Source organism: Bombus terrestris, chromosome 2 (assembly GCF_910591885.1).
Source record: "Bombus terrestris chromosome 2, iyBomTerr1.2, whole genome shotgun sequence".
NCBI classification, from domain to species: domain Eukaryota; kingdom Metazoa; phylum Arthropoda; class Insecta; order Hymenoptera; family Apidae; genus Bombus; species Bombus terrestris.
In genome coordinates, this window is record NC_063270.1 from 8,303,888 (window position 1) to 8,321,090 (window position 17,203).

A 17,203-nucleotide genomic window follows, 5' to 3' on the forward strand; every position below is an offset into this window, starting at 1 on the left:
ATACCTGTTACAAGCTAAGTAATTAATAGCCACTGAAATCATACCGGTGCTTATTTCATAATATTCGATCTATGTGTAACAAAAAAAAAAAAAAGAAAAAAAAAAGAAACAAAACTCCAATTACATATGTATTTCCAATATCGTCTTAAAAGCGGCTTAACACTTAGGGAACGGTTTTAAAAATAAAAACATGAAATTCGGATATACTCGACCTCTGCAATGAAACACGCAGTTACTTATCATAAAAAAGAACGATACACTATTCCAGAAAATCAGCTTTCGTAAATTTTTCATCATCGAATACCTTTGAAGACGTACCACGATATAATATAAATGTAAATACACGTGCGGCGTAACTTTAGAACTGCTTTCCATTACTGTATAGCCCAGCAAGACTATTATCCGCGAATTGCTCGCGGTCACGAGATAAAAGTTCACAAGGTGAAGGAAAAGATCACGTAGATAGATAAATCATATTACGTCGCAAGATGCATGGAATGGTGAGCAAGTTTCAAGTAGGTGATGCACTTATAAATAATTAATAACTCATAATGCATAATACAGGAGGCAGGAGAAAGATGGAACAGCGGTTGAATAAAGGGAAATGATGCGATCGAGGATATAATACGGCTCGGAAGGATGCAAAAGGTGCAGTTCGCGTACAACAGTAAAAGAAACGAAGATTAATCGACGAGAATCGTTGTTCCTTTCTTTTTTCTTCTCCTGCTCTTCCCTTTTTTTCTCCCTTGCTCGTTCTTAAGCGCGCTTTTTCGCCCAAAGTAGAAACATTCGAGGATCCGACCACCTAAATAGCAAACCTTTACCAGGAAAATTTATCGAGATATCGAGGAAATCTGGCGCCGCGGAAACGGTTGGTCGCTTCAAGTAAAAAGCTTCGTTAGAAAAAAGAAAAAAGGAGAGAGCGACCCGACGTTAGATACTCTTGCGCCAGGTGAGTATTCGAGAACAAAAAAATTAATCGGGGGTATGGAAAGTGAAAAATATGGTCGACGATCGTTATGCGTCTTGAAAAACCAGACCGAGCTCCGACCCATTCGCTTTGATATAAAATATCGTGTCATTTTCTTCTTTCGTTTTTGGTACATTTGACCAGGTTTGAACCTTCCTTAATATCACACGCGAGAGTAGCGGCATGGTACGATTCTTTATCGATATTTAAAATTATTGCAAGAAGACGTATCGCGCGGTGTCCCTCCAAGTATCGAATGGTCAAAATCAACTTGAACCATCAGATTTTACAACTGGAGATAAAGTTTGGAAATTCGTGGAGAGATGAACTTCCGTAAAGGTATTTCGGAATGTTAGCCGGAGTCTCACGATCACGACATTAAATTGATCCGATCCGTGCGTGTACCGCTCAGAAACCCATATTTTTCCGAGCGTGTTTGTAAATCGCTTTATTTCCGAAAGTTAAATTCCGAGTTTCTGAGTGAACGTACCGGAGATATCGAACTTGAAACATCGAACAAAGTGAAAGGCAAGGGAACTCCGCACGGCAATGTTCGATAAACGTTCCGCTTGCTTTACCTGACGATGCATTCAAAGTAGCGTCACACTACCTGCATCTTCTCAGGTAGTTGGAAAATTCCTATGGTAAGCTGTATTTACGGTCCGGATAAGCCCTAAAAATGGTTTGAACAGGTGGTACCTGTACCAAACATTGACGATTTACAGTGATTTATAAAACGCCATTTAGAAGTTGGACGAAATTAGATTAAAAAGGTACACACACGCGCGTGCTCCTTTATTTCCTTTATCGCAAAGTAGATACATTCGTAGAATTTGTACAGTTTTCGTATCCTGTACGCAAAATCATGTAGTATCTTTACATTTGTCGTTTCTCGCTTTATAATAAATTCCACATCGTTCAGAATAACGGTACAAATAAACAAGTTTAAGAGGAAGAAATTTGATCACAGTTTAGTCATTTATATCACTTTAGCTGGAAAATTTTGAATTTCGTAATAGCGTAAGGCCATCTTTCGTCAGACAAACCAGCGATTTTGATTAGTGATTTTTTAAAGAGTAAAATAGATAATGGTGAGAAGCATCGTTCGAGTCTCACGCCAACAGACCCATCGACCAATTCATCTTTTTTTTTCTTTCACAAAGTTACTTTACAGTGGCTATCAAGTTTTTGTCTCATGTTCGCCTAGGAGTAGTTTAGGGATAGAGAAGAGTGACCTTCACTTCCGAATAAAATATTCTACTCATTACAGTTACAACTCTGACTCGTTCGAAACATTTCAAAATGCGTGTAGTCGTCTCTGAGAGACACAAAAAGCGTGTCTTGCTGAGAAAATAACAGTTTTTTGTGAACAAATATCGAAGGTATGAAATGTTTATTAATAATTTTTAACACATGTCCCATACATTTTAAATATTCGTGATTTCTTAAACTCTGATGCCTCCGCTAATTTTCCATTCTTCGAATATACATTGGCTACATCCAGTATATTTCCCTATGATCGTAACACTTTATAAAGAATAAAGAAACGAGTTCAATGCGTTCTCGATAAAAAGTCAATAAATTTACCGATAAGCGAACGTAATGTTACAAAGTGACATCTGTCTCCGTTTGTGGAGTACACTGATCTACGCGGCCGAATGACAGGCAAAGAACGGCAAGATATACGACAAGACTGGAATTACTATACTGCGAGATCTTATTCTGTTCTCGTTGATTATGTATTCCTTTCCGCCTGTGTATTTTTTCGATCTTACGAGCCCTCTTGCACGCTTATCTGATAAATTTCGAAACAGCCGGCTGTCGGGAAATTCTGCCGCGACGATGATACCCGTCCGTTGTTCCATCGTCATAACTTCTCTACCCTGTTTCGTGCTTTTTAAAGGACTGATGCACGGGACGACGGAACGTCGCAGGTAAGAGTCTCGACGAGAACTCTTCTCGTCACGCCACTTTACGGCGAACGAAGTTTGATTCGGTTAGCAATAAAAAGAAATTGAAAAATCAAGCAACCCTTGACATGGAAATTGAATTTCGCGAAATCCACGCTGGCAATTTTTATAGACTGAGAAAAATTGGACATTTGGTGAGATACACGTGCGACAACGAATCAAGTTAGTCGAAAATTTCCTCACAGTTCTTAGTATCGTGTACGTTAAAAACGTGCTAATTCGTTGCGTAAATATGTAAATCGTAATGTATGTATTTGCGTTTTTAATGAAATAGACAGAATGCACACTCACCGCGTATCACCAGGGAATCGACGAATATCAGTTGTCGCACGAGACACGTATTCCACAATTTCACTATATTCATTGTCTGCACTCACTTTGAAAAGGAACTTAACCTCGTATGAAAATATCGCTCGAAATATCGCTCGCGTTGGAAAACACAGAGGCCGAATGCTGCTGTCATCGTCTATGCTGCTGCGTCCTAATTTGTGCTCGAATTAACGACTCTTTAGATAAAAGGTTCGTTCTGTAACGTACACAAGCAAGAAACTACAAGCAACGGACGCCAATCGCCAACGTAAAATAGAAAATCACGGCTAAAGTGCACTAAAACGAACGGTTTATTAGAGGTAAACAAGCGTAGACTTCTGCAATCGCATTCCGAGTAACGGTCCATGGCAGCGTACGATGTAATGCGATCGTTAGACGGCAGAGCCATCTATCGATGCGAAAGATCGACTATGATCGACGCATCTCGGTCGTCGTCGTGTCGAACGCCGCGCAAACAATCAACCGTATGCCATATCGATATGCTCGTCGCTATCCTCGATCGTTCGTTAAATTCTATGGTCGAAGATCGCTTAAATACATCGAATGCTGACCATTTCGCGAATCTTTCCGTTCGATCGTATCGAAACAACCATATCGCAGATATTCGACTTCGCGGATATCCGAGTACTCAAAGCCTCACCAAAGTACCGTTCCAGATGATCCGCTACTACTCCTCTGGCTCGCGATCCACAGACAAAAGCGTAGCGGAAGTTAATCGACGGGAATCCCTTTTTATCCGCTGCCAGCGTTTTGCTCGGCGAGATAAAATCATTTAAAGAACGACGCTGGATTCACAGTTATCGATGGAATTCCGTTTTCTCCCCGTTTCTCTGGAAAAACGTTCGAGGAATCGAGCGGCTATTCGCAGAAACGGAATGAAACAAAGCGCGAGGCCGTGAAGCGAAAAAGAACGAGAGAGACAGAGATATATACACATATATACAATAAGTACATACGTGTATAGAGAGAGCGAAAGCGGATGAGTGTACGAGCAGGTTAGTACATACGTCGACTTTAAAAGAGAAAAGCCAGGAAAATGGAAGACCGGCGAGATCGATGGGTGCCAGAAAAATGTGCACCGAAATTTATATAACGAGGAATTCCATTATGCCAGGCCTCGATACCCTTGGAGCCAACGGTGATGGCGATGGTTGCCTAGTATCGGAATATCGAACGACGTGTTTCATCGACCGAGATAAGATCCGTTTACATTTCGAACCCCCCCTCCACCGACCAGCCACTTCGGCCGTTCTCATGCATGAATCACGTCACTGTCGTAATTTAACGGAAAACTAATTTTTCGTCTCGCCAGTGTTCACCAACACCCTTCAAGCGGATCCTCGTAGTCGGTGTTCGGTCGACCCAACGATTCCACTAGATAATGGAGGGCGGTTGACGGTCAAAGTAGAACAATGTGTAATACGACCAAAAGCAGATCCCCCCGGCATTAGAGTAACGTTTAGAAGCCGATTTCAGACGAAGAAGAATAGTCGGAACTCGTACTCGTTGCTTTGTACACGATAAACGGAGGACAATGGGGATTCGCCGGAAATGTACAGTCTACGGAATGCTGATGAAAACCCCTACTAAGTGGACGGGGAGGAAAGAAAGAGCGTAGTGGCGGTATTACGAAGAGCACTGACCGTATAATTACCGGCCTATTTGAATTAAACGTTCCAACGAAGTTTCTGATTTGCGCTCGACTATGACGAACGACATATCTAAGTTACCGACCGATATCTAAGTTACTAGCCGATTCTACGTAAAAAATAAGAAATATTTATCACGCAGTTTATTTCGTTCGAAGTATCGAATTTACGGCGGGAAATTGAAACAAAGAAAAGAATATTCGAAACGGGAAATTATTTACAAAAGCAAAAAACAGAATCCTTAACAATGTTTTTACCGAAGAAAAATACGCAAGCCATTGTTATACCGGCGAAAGATAATTTGTTAGCAAAATTGATCGTGGTTTTATTATTTACCGCAATATTTATCGTTTGTCTATAGAACGTTGCCCGAAAATGCCCATATTCGATAAATGTACGATAAACGTACAACGAATCTTTGATTTATTTGAAACCGTAGCTTCGATTGAAAACAGCATTATTCTACATCTCTGTTCTAATTTTCTCGCGTAGAATCATTAGCTTTCGATGATATTTCACGTGTTTATAGGATTACCACTGCCGTTAAAACTTGTTTAAGCAAAAATCCGCAACTTTCGGTATTTCGGTACTCTGAGTCTAAATTACGAAAGAAAAAGAAAAGCCAACATTGCGAAACTAGCGGTGAAAACAGATGTTTACAGCGAAGTAGAGACGAATGCATTAATCTGGAATTAAATCGCATTAGACTCGGACAGCTGAGAAGTAATCGTGGAAAGAAAGGAGTAATTTGGATAAACGAAAGTCATTGTAAAGGACGCGAGGTGTTATTATTTTAATGGAACCATTAGAATTCTATTGAAACAGAAATAGTGTCAATACGCATATTTGAAAACGACAAACTAAAGGTTCCGCGATAAGAGATAAAACGAACACACAGAAATTCGCTAAATTAATGTTATATGGAATATTCGGCGACTCTTCGGAAGTGAGTTCAATTTGACAGATGCACCGTGAGTTTTGGGAGCAGCGGCGTCAAATTGAATTTTAACTCGAATCGTCCGCCTGTCGTGAGCAGTTTTCCCTCTCTCGTCGTTGAAACCAGTTTTCCAGTTCGAAAACGAGCGAGCCTAAATCACTTTTAATTAGAAACGATCATCGAGTCGCATCAAGTTGCACTTTTGTCCGCCTTTCAAGCGCTTATTCCACTTGAGGTGCAGTTCACGTCGATTTTCTAGGTGCGTGCCGCGAGCTTTCGGAACGCTTGCAAATAAAAACGACAGCCCCGGATAAAATTTGCAGAATCAAATATCGAAGGTTTGGCGAAAAAACAATGCGGTGGACCGATTTAGATTTCATTTCCTTCCTGGCTTTTTTCTCTCTTTGCTTCCTCTTTATCTTTTTTCATCATCGATAACTCATTCACATTCGCGAAATAACTTGAATTACGAATTATCTAGTTGCTCGCCTGCGATCAATGCTATTTTGTCACCGGATTAATCCCGCGTCTATAATTAACAAGTTTACAAATACAATGCTTAAGCCATATTTAACTGAAACTGAATTTTCGATGGGTACACCCGTTAATATTCAACGTGTTTAAATCCATATTACGATAATACCCTGTCGTATATAATTTTCGTTTGCGCATACGATTGCGCCACCGGCTAATTTATTCGGCTGCGGCAGATTCAACCAATTTCAATCAAAAGAGGAATACTTAATCCAGTATTAACTCTATGAGCTGTTACAATATCGCTGGTGCGTATTTTCTATAGATCCTTTCTGCAAGTATCCGGGTCATATCGATTATCGGAATTAAACGTAATGCTAGTAATGGCTATCGGCTTACATACTACGTGAGCTCGTATTTGGGAAGAAATTCACGCTGTCAGAGATAATCTTACGAATTAAGATGATTAACAAGACGTCGTTTTTATGAGATAGTTTATCTCCCAACGATAGTTGATCGTGTTTATTTCGAAATTTGAAAATCAATTTATAATAAAATAGAGGAGATTCTTTAAGTATTTATATATCAGTCATATATAGATTATAAACAATAAGACAAAGAACGTTTCAGGAAAATTTGAAAACCGCAAAATCTCTGTAGGATTGACGTTAGCAAGCTTCGTTTCGTCGAATCAACGAACTTCTCGATAACATTTTTCTTCGCATGATCCAAAATCACAACGTACGCGTTGATTGCGTACATTGATCGATGAATATTCTTGCGCTCGCGCTAGTTTTTCCCACGGACATTCCAATGTCCGATTCGTCAAGTATTCCACGACGCCAATAAATTTTATAAACATCGACCAATGTAATAGAAATTTCTCATCCACAAGCAGTAGCAGTCCCGTGGAGCGGTTTGAAGCGCGCTGTTTGTATCGAACGAAAACTGCACGACGATACGCTTTCAGGATGCGCGCATTAATATTAAATATATGCGTGTAAACTGATACGTATATACTTGGGCGGCAAACGTGTGCGCTCATTTGGACGATTTAAATAATTCGTATAATATCGAGCGATGGAAAGCGTGGCAGCGGCAAAAGGAAAAAGAAACGAACGCATATCGTTGCGATCCTCGAGAAATATTCATAACGTTTAACGCGCATCTCGTATTTCCGTTCAATCGACGAGTTAATAATGACACCTCGTTGGAGCAGAACAGATTAAAATGTTTCGATCTCGCGTTTGAACGTCGGATTTCAGGCGTAAAATTTCGCTGGTTAAATCCGACGACTATAGTTCGTACGACGGAGGGAATTGGACCGATCGAAACAGAGAGTAAAGGAAGAGCGGCTGAATCGAGCGTTAAGCAACCACCAACCATAAGCAGCGGACCAAGGGCGGCAGATTGTATTTTAACGCGAATCGATATTTAGCCCAGCGTGGCGCCAGCCGACGATTTTTCCTTCATTTCGATGGCCACAGATGTAGTTCTTGGTAGCGCGTCGCGCACGAGTTACGATGTGGTCGTTGCACGGAGACGAGCATCGCTGCTTCGTATATCTCTCTTTTCCTCTATTTTTGGTATCGAGTGCCCTAGATGAAGAATCTTTGAACGCGCTTATTTCGTCGTACATTTTCATTTCTGTGTCCAGGAATGTCGAGTCAAACTCGTTTGGTTCAGAGAAGGAGAAAAAAGGGAAGAGGAAAAAAGGAGTGAATGAAAGGGGAGAAGAAAAACGCTACAATCGGCATTTTACTAAATTTAATTGAAGCATGGATATTGTTCCGTATCGCGTTTGAAGTTGAATCGAACGCGATTTAATTTCGGCGCGACCGATTCATCGAATTCTATGATTGAATTTCCTAGTTGGATGGAGCTACTTGCGTATTTAGATGTAAAAAGGTACACGTTGGCGTCATTTCTTTCTCTCTTTCCATATCGGCGTTCGTCTTCCGTATATTTAGAAAAACGAACGAGGATGTTGAATTTTTTATTGCATTCACGTTTAAATGCATACATCGATGCCTGAGAGCTTAACGCCAGCATAATTTGTTTTATATGCTTTTAAAAGCATGGCAGAGTAACTAATTGTGTTATATAAAGTAATAAAAGATGTAAAAGCTACTATGTAAAGTGAACGAAATGACGTTGTATCGTTATTTAATTAAAAATTTCAATAGATTACGAGGTAAACAAATTAATTAGGTTTTCCCTCTATGCTCAAGTAGTTAATTTCATCGCAATTTACTGTAAACTAGGTTTACATAGGATCTCTGTCACATTTATCTTAGGCAGCATCGTTCGGCGCAGTTGTCTATGGTACAATTAATAACGAGCGTAACGGAGAAAGTTACAAACTTGCTCGACCACGTTACGTCGAATAATAAATCTATTATTTATTCCAATAATCGTAATCCCAAAATTGCTCGAGTTTTAACTCGACGAAAATATTTAAATATAAATCATAATTTCTAAGTTAATATTTCCGATGGAAAAGTAGTGCTTTTTACGAGAAAGTAGATCCTTAACAAGGCTAAGTACAAAAAGGAAGTAGAAAGTCCGCAAGCACTCCTTGACCCTCCTAAATTTTCCAAGCAAAAAAAAAAAAAAAAAAAAAAAAAGAAAAAGAAAAAAGAAGGAAGAAAAAGAAAAAAAGAATTTTACAAGATACCTACGAAAATGCGATGAACTAAAAACAGATCTTTGCAAAATAGCGAACGGTATTTGAAAAATGTTGCACGAAGAATTTAACGCTTCGTTATAGGGGACTGTTTCTCGAAGAACCGGTGATATTTCGAAAATGAGTTCTACTCGTCGACGGAAGTGCTTCCGTTGCAAGCCGAGGAACTTTATATTTCTAAAAAAGTAGATAAAAAAAAATACGCCTCTCAGCTAATTAGTAGCTGCACAAACGTGACTTTGTCAACCCCGTTTCCGGAATGATTTTTTAATTTCGTTCGTTTACTAGTTCTGCCGACGAGCGTTCCTCTCTAAATCTTCTGAAAAGGCACACGCGATTACATGCCGCATTACCTACACAGAATTTTCGTAGCAGCATTTTTGACGTAGAGATTATGGCTAACGATAATTTGTTAGTTTACTCTAAAAGTATGGGATGAATTGGTAGTCGTTGCACGAAACTTCTATACAAGGTTACGTACATACTACGAAAGCGCAAACTAAATTAAACGAAATTAAAAAGAGATTTCTTAAAATTAGAGTTACGTAGTAACATCATAAAACTAAACTACTTATGCCTTTTCTCACTAATGATTTTGCTTGGAGGATGGTAGTAGTCGAGGTTTACAGCGACAAAATTAATGTTTCCTGGACGATCGCCGAAAAATGCTTTCCCAGATCGTCGTCCCTTCCAACCAGACCATCGCCCTAACCACTTGACACGCGGCCATGGGGCAACGTCGGGATTGCATGTGGATGCGTCCAGGGCAGACACATAGAGACGGTGGAGGAGATGACCAGAGGTGAAAGGATCGAGTGCCATGTCCACGGTATGGTACGTGGTATACGCTCACGTAGGCCATGAACTGTGGGCGACACGACATGTCTGAGGGATGCAACGAACGGCACAGCATGGAAAATGTAAGGCGATAATAACGCGCTTTAGCGCTCGATCAATCGGATTAGCCGATATATACGCTATAGCCGACTATTATTACGGGCGCGCTCGTACCTCGAAACGCTGTCACGCTTCGTTTTATAGAAAGGTATTTTCCATGGTAGTGGGTGTGCACACGTGCGACACGGAAACTCGCATACCGTCTCTCGGCACTCTGCGCGCGGACTATTTCGACCCTGTCGGTTTTATTGTCCGCTATGGAAAAGCGTATCCGGGACCGAACGATTACATCGATCAGGTAAAATAGATCAGAAGAAAAACTGGTTCGATCACACGGTGGTTGCGTCTCGAAATTCCTCGTGTTTCGGCGCGCTTGGATTTTGGCACGAACGGAAGTGAGTTATTCTCAAGAAATGATGGATCTTTCGCCCTTTGGCATGGGCAGGTACGAAAGGTAGGAAAGTGTGCAATTGTGGCAATAACTTTAATTAGGATTTTACATGGCTTAAACTTGCCTCCTTCTCTCGTTATAAATTATAACAAAATATTTTATAAGCCGCTTTTATATCAACGACATTACTTAACGCCTGTCCTGTAACATTTTCATTCTGTATCTGTCCTTTACGTCCTTTGTAGAATAGAATCAATGTTGCATAATAAAATGTACAAGTACGAGAAACACGTTTCAATATTACGATCGAGACGCGAACAAAGGATAAACCTAGCAAGTGAAAGAGGACGATCGTACAATATGTATATCTTGCGAAGCAACAAAATTAAAAATAATAGAAACTTGACAATTTCAATAAGAAAATATCTTTGAATGGCAGATATTTGATTAAAGACGAGTAACACGTGGCTGTTACACTCGAAAACGGTAAAAATAGTAAAAATTTTCCGTCTTCAATGGTAAAGATCATATAACGTCACAGGAAATGCTTACTACGAAGAAAGAAGAAAAGCGCGCGTTAAATATCAACGATCTGGAATACCCAACGCGTTTAACGTTGAAACGCGAATGAAATGCGCCAAGGAACGGTTGTATATAGATCTTTATGGTGTTAACACGGTTTCAATTTTCCGGACGATCCCTGTGGGAACGAGCAAATTTTGTTTTCATACTCGTTCGTATTTGCACTTCCCCTGTGATATAAAGAAGAAACATAACGACGCGTGCTCTGAATATTATAGTAACAAAGGGGAAGTAGGTGTAACGTCGGAAATGTCAACGAAAGGAGGAAGAAAAAAGAAAAGAAAAGCGGAAAAGAAAAAAAGGGGAAAAAGTGGTCCCGCGAGTGGATCAATCGTAAGCAATCGGTGCAACAGTACTTCCCTTTAATTTATAGTATGATTCGCCTGAATTTCCCTCTTGTTGTATCCACATGCGCAAGGAGAATTGAATTCGTTCGTCCCACGAGTAGCCATGGATTTATCTTTTTGGGGGGGAAAGGGGAGTAGAGGGGATGGTAACAGAGCAATTGCGAGAGTCGAGAATTTTAACGATCGATGGTCGATTATCGTGGAAACTGCTTGGGCGTTTCGGAAATCGCAAACTGCTTCGACGTTTCTGAAATGTTTTTTCCACGAGACTCGCTAACGAATCTTTGTTTATCGAAACAACGTGCATTCGTATTTTGTCCCGTTTCGGCATAGAAAAAATTGACCGTTTGAAATATATAGTTGTCTACATACCGTTTTAGAAATACCGATATCCCCATTTCGGTTTCGATAAGGAAAGCGGATTATCGGCATCCACAACGTTCGAAACAGGTGAATTTTCGCAATACTTATATGTATATCCATTGATCGTTTGATCTGTATCGTCACAAATGGGCCGGAGAAAGTAAGACAAATAGCACCGCCTATCTTACCGTTATCTCGCTCCCCCGGACGATTTTCTGAGAATATCCGTTTCCAGAAATTCCGTGAATTCAACCTCTCGATGTAATCCCTGTCGTTTCCACGTGGTCTCATTCACCACGCGCAAACTGTTCTTCGTTTACGAGCAGATTGGCGGCGAAGCGGGGATTGGTGGCGGTTTAACAATTCCGGTCATATTTCGAGAGTAACGAGCCGTTATCCATCATGCGATCGCGAGTCAATAAATTAATCGCGTGCCGTGTGCTCCCTCGCACACACATAAACCGACACAGTGGAAGCCTGTTATCCGCGAGATTCACCGCGAATTCACCGGCTGATTTTCTGTAATTGCCACGAGCGGCAAAATATAGTTTCTCTTGAGCTGCTTTCAGCGTGCATCTAGCCCTCGATCTCTTTCCTCCCCTGTCCGGCTAAAATCCAGTTACCTGGCGGCGTCGATCGAAGTGTACCTATCGACGATTGTGTGTCCCTAGCCTTACCTAGTCTTTAATGCGACTAATGAAATTTCAGCGACGTAATTGCCGCGGTAATTAGATAATTGTGTACCAGACTTTACGACCGCTCGACGGTGAATTCGTAACGAAATAATCGTCCTATAAAAGTCGGCCTCTGTAAATGCATTTACCAGCCGGCGCCGGGAGAGAAGAGGGCTTTTGCCGTGTCGATCGGTTCTTACATTGTTCCCCAGAAGTGGTAGCCCGTTTGAAACCGAGAACCAGCAAATCATACACAATTCATCGCGCCGCGCCGATCCGTCGCTTGGACGCGATTGATTGAATTCGTCTGGTTGCTTCGCCGAACACGGGGCCCTGTCAATTTCCGACTCGTTGTTTTTATTAAGCTGCCCCTAGTGGCTGCTTTAAGCGGTGGCACGCGTTTGTTGGCGTTGCTTCTTTCAATGCCCGCCTCTTGGCCCGTTCCAATTCACGGCCAATCGGTCATCGAATTTTGTTCGTCGAATTGATTAACTTCCGCAACTACCGAATTTCTTTGTCTGTGGTAATACAATCTGTTCCGTTTTGAGAAAATAACGAAATCGAAACTTTCAAATTTCGAAGATTCTCCCGTGATAGAATCGAAATTTTACACTTGATATAACCATTTTAACGCATGCTCTTGTCCCGATGAAACGTGATTTTACTCGACAGTTAACCGAACCACTACAATATTTTTACGTTTTCGCCGGAAATATACTTTTGCATATTTTACTTCGCAAGTGGATAATTTCGGAATTGCTCCATTAACGTCGACCTCTTTGTTTTATAAGGTTGAGAATCTCGTTCGAAGTTCGCCAAGTGCAAAGTTCAAAACTATTTTTCGCGAATCTCAAGAATGTGTGCAGATAAAATTCATATTGGACGCTTCGTAATTCCATCGACGAAAACTATATTACGACCGCAGAAATGTAACAATTTTCACGCAAATGATAAAAAAAAAAAGCAAAAATACGTAAAAGCGTATGGGAATTATGCGATAAACGGTACCTGCTACTATTTCGAAGATATCGTAATTTGATCCTAGCGAAAATAAGCTGGCCGCGAAAGGATAAATAAGCGAAAGAAGAAGTAATCAGGGAACCTTCTTCTTTGAAAGAATTACTTTCGCGCCAACCTAATAAGCTGCGAATAAGTAAAAATGGAATTCTAATTATGCGAACGAGGGAGTTGGAGAAAAACGAAATTATTCCCAACTAATTACATCGCACTTCTTCCAATCCCAATTCTCCTCGGCGTGCACTTCTCTGTCGTCGGCTTCCTTTCTTCTTTCCCGATCCATTTCTAAAGAAAGGTTCTTTTCATTAACTCAAGCCGGACGAACGAACCGCGTTCGTACGATTAAAAAGCCGCAAGATTCCACAATATGCTTGGAATCGTGTGGAGTTTACGCGACAACAAGGAAATTTATCGAAAAGAAATAGCGCGCATTCTTTCTTTTTCTTACATCTGTCTTGTCAGGCCTCCGTTGACTGAATCTCGATCAAAGGAGAGGAAATTTTGAACACATTCGATACATCGACGAATCTCGTCTGAAAAACGGATATTCGATTACTCGTATGATTTGTTCCATCGTTCGTTCGACTCGTACGTCACGTTGAAAGAGAAGAAACGACTAATTTCTATTGGTAAACGTATTTTTGATAGTTGAAGCGTATATATTTCTTGCAAATGGAAAAAAATGAATTTTGTTCTGTTGCGATACGAGGAAAATATTAAACTTCGGCTCCTGTATAATGGCGTCGTGCTTCGATCAAAAGAAGGAAGGTCGGCATTTTATTGTTTTAGATAAAAAACATTTGAAGTATGGCTTCTTCGAAGCATTTTTATAAGAAGATTTTGTTGGTTGGCATCCTTTCACGATGTTCGATGTTATATTCTATGTATAAAATAGTATAATGTAATTCTTCTCTGTATTCTTCTCTTCTACCCTGCAGTATTTTCCATGTTACCAAAAAATAATGGAAATTACAATCCTACTACAGAGTAATTTCGATGTCGCACAGATATCTTTGCTAAAACATTGCGAAAGATAACATTTTTTAATAGATCTTTGATATATTTTAAAATTCAACCACACAAGCGAATCAAGATTGTAATAACTTTTATTTCAAACAATCGGAATATGCGATTCAGTTGTGTAATGTAACATCGAATTATTGCCAATTATTGCCCATGGTATATAAGCGTATATTTCTTTTCGATTTTTTCCCTCTATCACGATTATCCCAATTTATTTGCAATATAATAAACAATTAGGGATCGCAAGCTACAAAGTTACGTTATTAGCGATTAAATCGCAGAGAAGCCTTATCGGGGTTAACTGGATAGGTCTGGCGGTCGACGAAGCTTCGATCAAAACTCTTCGATCGGATGATCCCCGTTATTCCTTGCTTCAGCCATTAATCACCTCGTCGAGCACGCTCATAGGAACGGCATAAATACGAAGAGGTAATTAACGTGTCTAGACACCGTCTCGCAATATCGTGTCAACGAATTTTCGGAGATCATTCAGCACGTGAAAGAGTGGGGGCACAATGGGCGTGCTGCGCGGATAGCGCAAACTCGCGATCCAAACCGTTGCAAGATCAATACCTTAGCGAGAACCGGTTGAACATTTTCGCGCTAACGAATATGTTTCTCTCGCGGTTGCACCGGACGATCTTTCTTGATGATCTTTCATCTGGATCTTGGCGGTGAAAAATTACTAAGCCGCCTGGGTCCTAAGTACGTTTTGTTCCACGCTGTTCTGTATCCAGTTATATATGATGTATGTATGTCGCGAAATACGCGACCGTTAGAAAAATAACAGCATCGTTATTGTTACGTTATTGACGCGAACGAGAGTGCCACGGCAGACGGATAAGGTTTAACGAAGTCGTTTTAGAAACAAATAACGCAGTTTGGAAGATTCGATGTTCGGTCGGATGCATTTTATCGCGAAAACCTTGCTTCAAATGTCTTTCTTTCTCGGCACGACTTCTGGAAGCTAGGTAATTTTCCTCCGAGAATTTCATCCTTATCTTAATTAGAACGAAGGATAAGAATTTCGATCTGATGTGTATTCTCTATCTAGATTGCTTTAAATAGATTACGAAGCAGCAAAATGTTTTCTAATAAAAAGCAAACTACCATGTATGATATTACGCACCGATTACAATGGAAATTTCGCAAATGGGTAGAAATTCAACGAATGTTTATTTCTGCTTGTTCGCGTAGAAATTCGATGATTTTAGCATATGCAATAATAAGCATTGCGGCCACGAAACGTTTCGAACACAATTTTACCAGTTTTCTCGTATCTTTAATTCATATAATGGCTTACAAACGATGATTTCAATGTTTTACAAACAGCTGAATATTTACGGAAACAATTACATATTTTTTAATCCTAGATTTGATCTATCACCTTCTGAAAATTATCATCCCCCTTTATAGATGTTCTAAACGTTTGTATCGTGTACTTTTTTTCCCATGTGACGAAACTAAATCTTCCGCCTTTGCTATGCGCAATAATAATATATTAGTAGGTTCTTTAATTGTACAAATAAAGTACGATAGCTTCTCGATACTTGAATTATCGAGGAATATTTTGCAGAGCTAGCAATATTTCTCAAAAATTAGGGGAAAGTCCCGTTGTAATCGTTACGAGTCACGAGCCATCACGTGAAATATTACGCTAACATTCTATGCATACAGAATATTAGTGCAAAATAGACAGAACGTAATCGATGCAACGATAAATCATGGCAATTTACGATGTATCGTAACGCATTTCTATCAGGTAAAATGACCAAATAGATGGCCATTTCTGCGCTATCATTTTACATATATCTATATACATTCGTCCTCTTTTTTTTTATATTCGAATAAATAGCTTTAGTCCGAGAAGATAAAGCAACGTCAAATTCAATTACGATGTTTAGGAAGGCTAAGGTTAAAGAAGAGGGAAACTCCAATGGTTATAACCACGTTGATGGTTTAATTTCGCGAAAAATCCTTCGATTTATTTCATCATGATTTAAGAAGTATAGGAAAAACAAGAATGGCACAGGTGCGTTATCCGGTCCGTAAACGATCTTGTTTACTTTTTCCACGCGTTACACGCAATTACACGCAAAGATATATCTTGGTCGAGGAAAGCAAGTGGTAGAAAAACCACCCTTGATCTATTTCCTTGCCTCCGATTCACTCTCCACCCACGCACTTTCCCCGCCTACAACCACGTTTCTATCCATTCCACTGTTATATTTCTTCCTTTTCTTAAGACGTTCTACAGTGTGGTCATCATGGCTCGCCGTCCTCGCAGAAAGATGTAAAGAAATTCAATTTCGTTTTTTTTCCATTATCTCCGTTTTTTTTTATTTTCCTAAAGGAAGGCAGACAAATGAAACGAACGGTATCAGTAATTACGCCATCGATCAGCGCGGGTGAACGTTCTTGAGCCACGAACTTGCCATTTTTCATTATTTTTGAAAATTACGAAACGCTGAAATATCGTTCATATCGAGCGGGCAATATATTTTTGCACGAGAAAGAAAATATTTTTTCGACGGTACGATTCGATTCATTTTCTCTTGAGCTCGTGTTTTCTCTTTTTCCTCGATTTAAAAACCGAGTCAAAGAATCGAACTGGTATAAAAAACTTCTTTAGGATAGATACGTAACGAGAAAGCAAACCAGGAGCGTTTTCGATAAGTCGGTTAAGCGATGCCCGTTCCAAATAAATACATCAACGACGAGAGCATTCGTTTGCGAAAAAAAATGGAACAAGAAGCAAGTAAAAAAGCTATGCAAATGACGCTATTGTAAAATATAGTCAAAGCAATTAACTGAGCTTAAAATATTACGATAGACTAACTCGACATGCGAGTGTTCGTATCGTGGAACGGTTTGTTCGTGAATTAACAAACGT

The 17,203-nt window shown here is 40.0% G+C and overlaps 1 protein-coding gene across 5 annotated transcripts in view; it reads right to left on the minus strand.

Moving 5' to 3' along the window:
• Positions 1-17,203, minus strand: part of LOC100643966 (leucine-rich repeat-containing protein 4C) — a 284,514-nt gene that overhangs the window by 141,033 nt on the left and 126,278 nt on the right. Inside the window, exon 1 of one of the 5 annotated variants that reach the window (XM_012316912.3) lies at positions 3,232-3,604. The exons of the other annotated variants lie outside the window; for them this stretch is intronic. The gene's annotated coding sequence lies outside the window, so the exon portion shown is untranslated. Of the gene's footprint in view, positions 1-3,231; positions 3,605-17,203 lie in introns of those variants that run through there. 5 annotated transcript variants of the gene reach the window in all.